The sequence below is a fragment of the Tursiops truncatus genome, chromosome 3 (assembly GCF_011762595.2).
Source record: "Tursiops truncatus isolate mTurTru1 chromosome 3, mTurTru1.mat.Y, whole genome shotgun sequence".
NCBI classification, from domain to species: domain Eukaryota; kingdom Metazoa; phylum Chordata; class Mammalia; order Artiodactyla; family Delphinidae; genus Tursiops; species Tursiops truncatus.
In genome coordinates, this window is record NC_047036.1 from 63,588,082 (window position 1) to 63,598,958 (window position 10,877).

The following is a 10,877-nucleotide window of genomic DNA, read 5'->3' on the forward strand; positions in this document are numbered from 1 at the left end:
TCTTTTGTTTTGATGAGTTTATAACTTCATTATACTATTATTAAAACATTAATACATATAATTCCACAACGTATATTTTATGTATTAAACTCTACTGTGGAATTAGAGAGAGATGAAATTAAGAAGCAGCAATGATTTTAACTCATTTATAAGGGATCATCTGGTGGAGAAAAGACTATGACCTTTTGTTGTTGTTGTTCAGATGATGTCAATTTAAAATAATTTGTAGTTTTGACTTCTCAAAGGGGGAAAGTACACTTATCTCTGAGCAGGCTTCCTTTACTTAGGAAAATAATCTGCTAAATTTGGCCCTTTAGTAAGTATATGTTAAGCAAGTTCACAGGTCATTTTAACCCAGAGTTGGTCTCTACAGAGCTGGAATATTAGGTCTGGGTTGACCATTGCCCACATCTATTTGTTTGGGAAGGTCGGAGATTCACAGGAGGGGATTGGGCAAATTTGCATGAAGGTACCCGTCTCCTTTCCCCCATTAAGAAAGTTTTTAATAATGTGTAGTAGATGTTTAATAGGTGCACATTTCACAATTTCAACGATTTTGCTCAAACTGAAGCATCGTTAAGATCAAGAGACAGAATATTACCAGCTCTCCAGAAGACTGTCTCATATTTCTTCCTTCCAGGGGGCAGAGTAGTGGCTTCAACTAGCCTAGATTACTTTGGCTTGTATTTGCACTTTATAGCAATTGAATCATACAGAATATACTCTGTTTCTGGCTTCTTTCACTCAACATTATGTTGAAGAGGTGCGTGCTGTCTATGGATTTCGCTTGTTCATTCTTTTTGCTGTAGAGTATTCCACTGTGTGAATGTACCTGGATTTACTCATTTTATTACTGATATGCATTGGGGTAATTCTCAGGTTTGGGACGTTACAAATAATGCTGCTAGGAACATTATAGCAGATGTCTTTGGTGAACATATACACACATTTCTGTTGGGTACGTACCTAGGAGTGGAATTGTGAGTCATGAAGCAGGCATATGTTCAGCTTCTGCAGATATCGCCAAACAGTTTTTCAAAGTAAATGATCTAATTTTCACTCCTATTTAATTAGTTTCTTATTGCTGCTTGTAACAAATTACCACAAGCTTAGCTTAAAACAACACAAGTTTATTCTCTTACAGTTCTGGAGGTCATGTCTAAACTGGGTTTTACATGACTAAAAGTGTTGACAGGGCTGAGTTCCTTCTGGAAGTTCTAAAGGATAATCCATTTCATTGCCTTTTGCAGTTTCTAGAGGCTGCCTCCATTCCTTGGCTGGTAGCCCCTTATTCCCTTCATATCTCAGGGTCTCTCTCTCTCAACTCTGCTTCTGTTGTCACATGTCTTTGTGTCTCTCTGCTACCTTCTATCCTCTTGCTTCACTCTCATAAGGACCTTTGTGATTATACTGGGCCCACTCAGATAATCCAGAATAATCTCCTATGTCAAGATCCTTAGTTTAATCACATCTTGCAAAGTTCCTTTTGTAACATATCCATAGATTCCAGGGATTAGAATGTGAACCTCTTTGGGGAGGGCATTATTCAGCCTACTACACCTGTCATCGGGGTATTGGAACATGTTGGATGGATGGAGAGAGGCTGGACTGGGGACAAAAAGGACAATGAAGCCCTGGGATACAGTTCACCTGGAGGATTAGTGCTATTGACTTGGGTGCTGTGACAGGGCTCATAGGCAGGAGAGGGAGGCTGATGCTGGAACATCACAATCCTGGCACCACCAACGCATCTGAGGCAAGAGGCTTTCATATAGGGAATGAGAGTGCAGGTCAGTTTGGGCCTGGGCACCTCGCTGAGTGAAACATTCGGGAAGGCAGACTCTCCTTCTTGGGAGTTGGGAACAACAAGAAAACAATGGAGAACAGATCAGATTTTGCACTGTGGGCAAGGTCCTCTCAGTGGACAGTACCCCCAGCCCATGTCATGTCCCTATCCATCCTCCAGGCCCTGGGGACTGACCTGTTTCGGGGCTGATGGTGGAACTGTGGGGACTGACTTCCCACATAGGTGAGGTGAGGTGAGGATGAGGTGGGATGGAAGAGCCTGTTAATCTAGGCAGGCGTGCCCTGCCTGCGTCGTAACTTGAATGTTGAAGGGAGATGACTTTAACGGTCAGGGCTTGAGGATGAGGACATATTGTGTCTACCTACTTCTGGTCTCATTTTAGTCCAGCAAACACACCTTGAAAGAAACAGGACAGATGTTATTATCTCTACTTTACCTATGAGACCAGCAGGGCTCCAAGAGGCCATCTGATTTACTTGAGGAGCCTCAGGAATGGAACCAAGAACAGAATGAGACTTGCAGCTCTTCCTGTTGTCCTTGGCGCTGCTCCACTCCCTACTGTGTGAGATTCACTGAGACGCAAGGTGACGGGAGCTGAGAGGCAGGACTGACCCAAGGTGTGCAAACCCAATTAAACACATCCTACTTTGTGGGTGATAAAGTGGGATGATCTGGAATATGAAACATGCCGTCCTCATGGTTTTATACCATTAACAATATGTTTTGGTGGGATTTTAGGAACAAGTAAAAGTTGATGCATGTGTTTGATAAGCATCTTGATCTGAAATCCCTCCATCTACTTTCTGCCTTCCAGAAATAAGTTGAACACTTTGGTTTACTGATGGAACCCCTCCAGCTCTCTTAAAAATTGTGGTTATACTAGAATTCATTTACTATCTATTTAATTCTGATCTCAAGACAGAGAGGAGGGGCTTCCCTGGTGGCACAGTGGTTAAGAATCCACCTGCCAATGCAGGAGACACGGGTTCGAGCCCTGGTCCAAGAGGATCCCACATACCACGGAGCAACGAAGCCCGTGCAACACAACTAATGAGCCTGTGCTCTAGAGCCCGCGAGCCACAACTACTAAAGCCCACGCACCGCAACAAAGAGCAGCCCCGGCTCACCGCAACTAAAGAAAGCCCGTGCGCAGCAATGAAGACCCAACACGGCCAAACATAAATAAATGAATAAATAAATAAATTTATTTAAGAAAATACTTTAACTTGTCTAGGTAGCATCAGGGGAGGCTTCTCAAATGAGGTAACATTTCCAGTGAGACCTGAAGGACAAGTAGGTGTATCAGTGAAGAGTAGAGGGGCTTTTACATGGAGAAAAACAAACTTCTCATCTATTTGAGCCATTGTCATTGGAGGATCTCTGTTACATTCATCCATATCTATTTCATGATGAATATATTCTTTGTACCAGAACAAAGGGTGGACCAGTGCAGGGAGGCACTTTGTGTGCCAGGATAAAGGACTCTGGGTTGCTAGCTGCTTCTCTTTAGGGAGGTTTTCTTTGGTTGTCCCCTGAATATCTTAAAAACATAACAAAAACCAAAGGCCTCTTACACACTGATACCCCTGCAGTTCCTCAGACAAGTTCTCTGAGCTTACTGCATATTCTGGAAGACTGTCTCAGTCCTTAAGCTTGTTGACAAAACTGTCTTCTATTACATTGGCCTTGGGAGGGGTCCCACTTAACGGCAGCAATCCGGTGGGAACCTTCCTGCCTTCTGTTCTCAGGGTGGAAGAACTTTTTCTTAGGCTTAGAGGATTTGTTCTAGAAAGAGGCTGAGAAACTTAGCTCTAGTGTCTCTTCTGACATCTGTCACCTAAACTCCAGATACCTCAGAAATCCCAACTGATCTATAAAACCAGGACAGTGCAACGACGTAAGGAAACTAACATCAGCTCTGTGAAGAACTTTAGACCAGAACGAAATACCAAATAGTATTATTTTTACTTTAAAACTCAGTGACAACCTGTGTTCAGAAGGAAGATGTGTTTTTTCTTCCGATGATTCATTATTCATTCCAAATACTCATTTTGTCATGCAGATGACATGACATCTAAATATGAAAAGCCAGTTCAATAAAGTAGTCAGCATACTGATGAATATGTTTTCATTTACTGGACCAACTACTGATTCATGTAAATCAATGAAGAGATGAAGTAATGCTGGAATAATTGATCCGATGTAAACCTCTCGATAACATGATTAACCTCTTAGATCCGCCTTCAAGATGTGTTAAGTTTATAATCATAAGTGAGAAAACTATGTGTCATTTTGCATCGTCCAGCATCCAAACACCTCTTCTATTTTGGCAAATCCAAGATGAGTGGAGGCCAGGATCTGACTTCCCACTCTGGAACATGGACCCGAGCAGATAATTCCCCTTTGGACTCCTTAGACCTGTGTGTGGACATTTGAGCAAGGTTCAGCCAATCAGAGGCTCTTTCCTGAGACTGAGTCTTCAGGGAGTGATAACAAGGCTAGAGACAGCTAGAGGTCACTCAGAGTGGCTGGATGGACTTGAGACTTCAGTGGATGGTGACAAGCGTCCAGGGCAGAGATGCCGGGGCCAGAACCCTACACTTACGGAACCTCTGGTGGAATCTTGACTGTGCCATACACCCCTGAGCTGCTGTTTCCAGGGCTGATTCTCCAGTCTTCATGAAATTCTTTGAAATATCAGGTATCTTTCAAATAAATTTCTTTTCTGTATAAGTTAGCCTGTGTTGGTTTTATTATTTGGAGAAACACTGGCTGATATACACTCTATGTGAGAGCAAGATACAGGGTATTATTCTGTACCTGGTCCAATTCTAGATCAGGAAGAATTCATTTTAAAAACTACAGTTACTTTTAGGGTCCAACTGACAGGAAGGCATGTATTTTACAAAATATGTTGCATTCTAACGTTTGTTCAGTGCATTTAATTGCTACTCACCCTTTTAACAGACAAACGACTCATCAGGGACAGGCCACAGTCTCCAAGAGCCTGACAGAAAGGCAGTGGTATTTTAGAATTCAACAGGATCTTTGAAACTCTCATCCAAATCGCTCATTTTGCAAATAAGAAAACTGAGATTCAGGCTGGCTAGATGATTTACCCAAATTGTATAGCCACTCCGTGAAAGAGCAGGGGGTATAATCAGATACCACTCCTGGAGGAAAGATGGGGCGGGTGGGGAAGGGAGAGGCAAAGAAAGGTATCCAGTTTGCAGAACTGAGATCTAAAAGTGTGTGTTTGGTTATGAGGCCAGGGAAGTCACAGAATCAGGTCATAAGGTCAGGGAATTGCCAAAGAGAAAAGTTGAGTAGGTGTTCAGTTGCTGCTAGAATGCAGGGTTGGCTAAAACAGGGTAGGCTCAGAGCCAGGGTAATACCTGAATTTTTCCTCTTGTCCCAAACATGTGTGGACAAGGAGCCTAAGTGTTTAAACACTTTTTTTTTCAACCCTGTGGGAACTTGTCAGCTTTCTAAAACTCTCATGAATCCAGCTGCACTTCTGGAACTTTGGTCCCTTCTTTTGGTCATGATGTTGAAATGCCTAGTAGAATTTCACTGCAATTGGACTTGTCACCAGTCGGTGACACTATCTGGCCATTAGGGAGAATTATTCCTTCAGTTTGAGGTATTTGCTTTACATGTTGGGCAGATACTAGTTATATGCTCCCCCCGCCAAAAAGAAAAAAAAAAAAGAAATAATAGATCACTTCAAAGGACAGAATTTGTCTCATTCAGGCTTGAAAATTGGTAATTAAAATAAAACTACTTTCTCAGGCACTACTAACATGCAGCATGTTATTTTTTTGTGTGTGCTTCACAAATATAATTTTTTATTTGCTATGTGGAATAAAGACAAGGGAAGGGAGACACAAAAGGTAGACACACCAGTTAAGAGGATATAGTATTACAAGGGTACAAAATAACAGGAAAGGGCAATTACAGAGGTAATTAGGAGAGAAAGCCAGTTCAGGAAATTGTATTTCTTTCTAATTGATAGACTTCCAAGAATTGTTTTTTGTTTTTCTTTTAACATCTTTGTTGGAGTATAATTGCTTTACAATGGTGTGTTAGTTTCTGCTGTATAACACAGTGAATCAGCTATATGTATACATATATCCCCATGTCTCCTCCCTCTTGCGCCTCCCTCCCACCCTCCCTATCCCACCCCTCTAGGTGGTCACAAAGCACGGAGATGATCTCCCTGTGCTATGCGGCTGCTTCCCACTAGCTACCTATTTTACATTTGGTAGTGTATATATGTCAGTGCTACACTCTCACTTCGTCCCAGCTTACGCTTACCCCTCTCCATGTTTTCAAGTCCATTTTCTACGTCTGCATATTTATTCCTGTCCTGTCCCAGAGGTTCTGTCATCAGAACCTTTTTGTTTTCCTCAGATTTCATATATATGTGTTAGCATACGGTATTTGTTTTTCTCTTTCTGATTTACCTCACTCTGTATGACAGACTCTAGGTCCATCCACCTCACTACAAATAGTTCAATTTCATTTCTTTTTACGGCTAATATTCCATTGTATATATGTGCCACATCTTCTTTATCCATTCATCTGTCGATGGACACTTAGGTTGCTTCCGTGTCCTGGCTATTGTAAATAGTGCTGCAGTGAACATTGTGGTACATGTCTCTTTTTGAATTATGGTTTTCTCAGGGTGTATGCCCAGCAGTGAGATTGCTGGGTCATATGGTAGTTCTATTTTTAGATTTTTAAGAAACCTCTGTACAGTTCTCCACAGTGGCTGTATCAATTTACATTCCCACCAACAGTGCAAGAGGGTGCCCTTTTCTCCACACCCTCTCCAGCATTTATTGTTTGTAGATTTTTTTTTTTTTTTTTTTTTTTTTTTTTTTTTGTGGTTCGCGGGCCTCTCACTGCTGTGGCCTCTCCCGTTGCGGAGCACAGGCTCCGGACGCACAGGCTCAGCGGCCATGGCTCACGGGCCCAGCCACTCCACGGCATGTGGGATCGTCCCGGACCGGGACACGAACCCGCATCCCCTGCATCAGCAGGCGGACTCAACCACTGTGCCACCAGGGAAGCCCTGTTTGTAGATTTTTTGATGATGGCCATTCTGACTGGTGTGAGGTGATACCTCACTGTAGTTTTGATTTGCATTTCTCTAATGATTAGTGATGTTGAGCATCCTTTCATGTGTTTGTTGGCAATCTGTATATCTTCTTTGGAGAAATGTCTATTTAGGTCTTCTGCCCATTTTTGGATTGGGTTGTTTGTTTTTTTGATATTGAGCTGCATAGGCTGCTTGTATATTTTGGAGATTAATCCTTTGTCAGTTGCTTCGTTTGCAAATATTTTCTCTGATTCTGAGAGTTGTCTTTTCGTTTTGTTTATGGTTTCCTTTGCTGTGCAAAAGATTTTAAGTTTCATTACATACCATTTGTTTATTTTTGGTTTTATTTCCATTTCTCTAGGAGGTGGGTCAAAAAGGATCTTGCTGTGATTTAAGTTATAGAGTGTTCTGCCTATGTTTTCCTCTAAGAGTTTTATAGTATCTGGCCTTACATTTAGGTTTTTAATCCATTTTGAGTTTATTTTTGTGTATGGTGTTAGGGAGTGTTCTAATTTCATTCTTTTACATGTCGCTGTCCAGTTTTCCCAGCACCACTTATTGAAGAGGCTGTATTTTCTCCATTGTATATTCTTGCCTCCTTTATCAAAGATAAGGTGACCATATGTGCATGGGTTTATCTCTGGGCTTACTATCCTGTTCCATTGATCTATATTTCTGTTTTTATGCCAGTACCATACTGTCTTGATTACTGTAGCTTTGTAGTATAGTCTGAAGTCAAGGAGCCTGATTCCTCCAGTTCCATTTTTCTTTCTCAAGATTGCTTTGGCTATTCGGGTCTTTTGTGTTTCCATACAAATTGTAAAAAAAAAATTTTCTAGTTCTGTAAAAAATGCCGTTGGTAGTTGGATAGGGATTGCACTGAATCTGTAGATTGCTTTGGGTAGTATAGACATTTTCACAATGTTGATTCTTCCAGTCCAAGAACATGGTATATCTCTCCATCTGTTTGTATAGTCTTTAATTTCTTTCATCAGTGTCTTATAGTTTTTTCTGATACAGGTCATTTGTCTCCTTAGGTGGGTTTATTCCTAGGTATTTTATTCTTTTTGTTGCATGGTAAATGGGAGTGTTTCCTTAATTTCTCTTTCAGATTTTATGTCATTAGTGTATAGGAATGCAAGAGATTTCTGTGCATTAATTTTGTATCCTGCTACTTTACCAAATTCATTGATTAGCTCTAGTAGTTTCTGGAAGCATCTTTAGGATTCTCTATGTATAGTGTCATGTCATCTGCAAACAATGACTGTTTTACTTCTTCTTTTCTGATTTGGATTCCTTTTATTTCTTTTTTTCTCTGATTGCTGTGGCTAAAAATTCCAAACTATGTTGAATAATAGTGGTGAGAGTGGGCAGCCTTGTCTTGTTCCTGATCTTTGAGGAAATGGTTTCAGTTTTTCACCATTGAGAATGATGTTGGCTGTGGGTTTGTCATATATAGCCTTTGTTATGTTGAGGTAGACTCCCTCTATGCCCAATTTCTGGAGAGTTTTTATCAAAAATGGTTGTTGAATTTTGTCGAAAGTTTTTCTACATCTATTGAGATCATCATATGGTTTTTATCCTTCAATTTGTTAATATGGTTTATCATATTGATTGATTTGTGTATATTGAAGAATCCTTGCATTGCTGGGATAAACCCCACTTGATCAGGGTGTATAATCCTTTTAATGTGCTATTGGATTCTGTTTGCAAGTATTTTGTTGAGGATTTTTGCATCTATGTTTATCAGTGGTACTGGCCTGTAGTTTTCTTTTTTTGTGACATCTTTGTCTGGTTTTGGTATCAGAGTGATGGTGGCCTCATAGAAAGAGTTTGGGAATGTTCCTCCCTCTGCTATATTTTGGAAGAGTTTGAGAAGGATAGGTGTTAGCACTCCTCTAAATGTTTTATAGAATTCACCTGTGAAGCCATCTGGTCCTGGGCTTTTGTCTGTTGGAAGATTTTTAATCACAGTTTCAATTTCAGTGCTTACGATTGGTCTGTTTATACTTTCTATTTCTTTCTGGTTCAGTCTCAGAAGGTTGTGCTTTTCTAAGAATTTCTCCACTTCTTCCCGGTTGTCCATTTTATTGGCATATTGTTGCTTCTAGTAATCTCTCGTGATCCTTTGTATTTCTGCAGTGTCAGTTGTTACTTCTCCTTTTTCATTTTTAATTCTGTTGATTTGAGCCTTCCTCCTTTTTTTCTTGATGAGTCTGGCTAATGGTTTAGCAATTTTGTTTATCTTCTCAAAGATCTAGCTTTTAGTTTTATTGATCTTTGCTATTGTTTCCTTCATTTCTTTTTCATTTATTTCTGATCTGATCTTTATGATTTTTCTCCTTCTGCTAACTTTGGGGTTGTTTTTGTTCTTCTTTATCTAATTGCTTTAGGTGTAAGGTTAGGTTTATTTGAGATTTTTCTTGTTTCTTGAGATGGGATTGTATTGCTATAAACCTTCCTCTTAGGGTTGCTTTTCCTGCATCCCATAAGTTTTGGGTTGTTGTGTTTTGATTGTCATTTGTTTCTTGGTATTTTTTGATTTCCTCTTTGATTTCTTCAGTGATCTCTTGGTTATTTATTAGCATATCATTTAGCCTCCATATGTTTGTATTTTTTACAGATTTTTTTCCTGTAATTGATATCTAGTCTCATAGTGTTGTGGTCAGAAAAGATACTTGATATGACTTCAATTTTCTTAAATTTACCAAGGCTTGACTTGTGACCCAAGATATGATCTATCCTGGAGAATGTTCCATGAGCACTTGGAAAGAAAGTGTATTCTGTTGTTTTTGGATGAAATGTCCTATAAATACCAATTAAGTCCATCTTGTTTAATGTGTCATTTAAAGCTTGTGTTTCCTTATTTATTTTCAATTTGGATGATCTGACCATTGGTGAAAGTAGGGTGTTAAAGTCCCCTACTATGATTGTGTTACTGTTAATTTCCCCTTTTACGGCTGTTAGTATTTGCCTTAGGTATTGAGGTGTTCCTATATTGGGTGCATAAATATTTACAATTGTTTTATCTTTTTCTTGGATTGATCCGTTGATCATTATGTAGTGTTCTTCTTTGTCTCTTGTAATATTCTTTATTTTAAAGTCTATTTTGTCTGATATGAGAATTGCTACTCCAGCTTTTTTTTGACTGTCATTTGGATGAGATATCTTTTTCCAGCCCCTCACTTTCAATCTGTTTGTGTCCCTATGTCTGAAGTGAGTCTCTTGTAGACAGTATATGTACGGGTCTTGTTTTTGTATCCGTTCAGCCAGTCTATGTCTTTTGGTTGGAGCTTTTAATCCATTTACGTGTAAGGTATATATTGATATGTATGTTCCTATTACTATTTTCTTAATTGTTTTGGGTTTCTTATTGTAGGTCTTTTCCTTCTCTTGTGTTTCCTGCCTAGAGAAGTTCTTTTAGCATTTGTTATAAAGCTGGTTTGGTGGTGCTGAATTCTCTTAACTTTTGCTTGTTTGTAAAGATTTTAATTTTTCTGTCAAATCTGAATGAGATCCTTGCTGGGTAGAGTAATCTTGGTTGTAGGTTTTCCTTTTCATCACTTTAAATATGTCCTACCACTCCCTTCTGGTTTGCAGTTTCTGCTGAAAGATCAGCTGTTAACCTTATGGGGATTCCCTTGTATGTTATTTGTTGCTTTTCTCTTGCTGCTTTTAATATTCTTTCTTTGTATTTAATTTTTGATAGTTTGATTAATATGTGACTTGGTGTGTTTCTCCTTGAATTTATCCTGTATGGGACTCTCTGTGCTTCCTGGACTTGATTGACTATTTCTTTCCCATGTTAGAGAAGTTTTCGACTATAATCTCTTCAAGTATTTTCTTAGACCCTTTCTTTTTCTCTTCTTCTTCTGGGACCCCTATAATTTGAATGTAGGTATGTTTAATGTTGTCCCAGAGGTCTCTGAGACTGTCCTCATTTCTTTTCATTTTTTTCTTTATTCT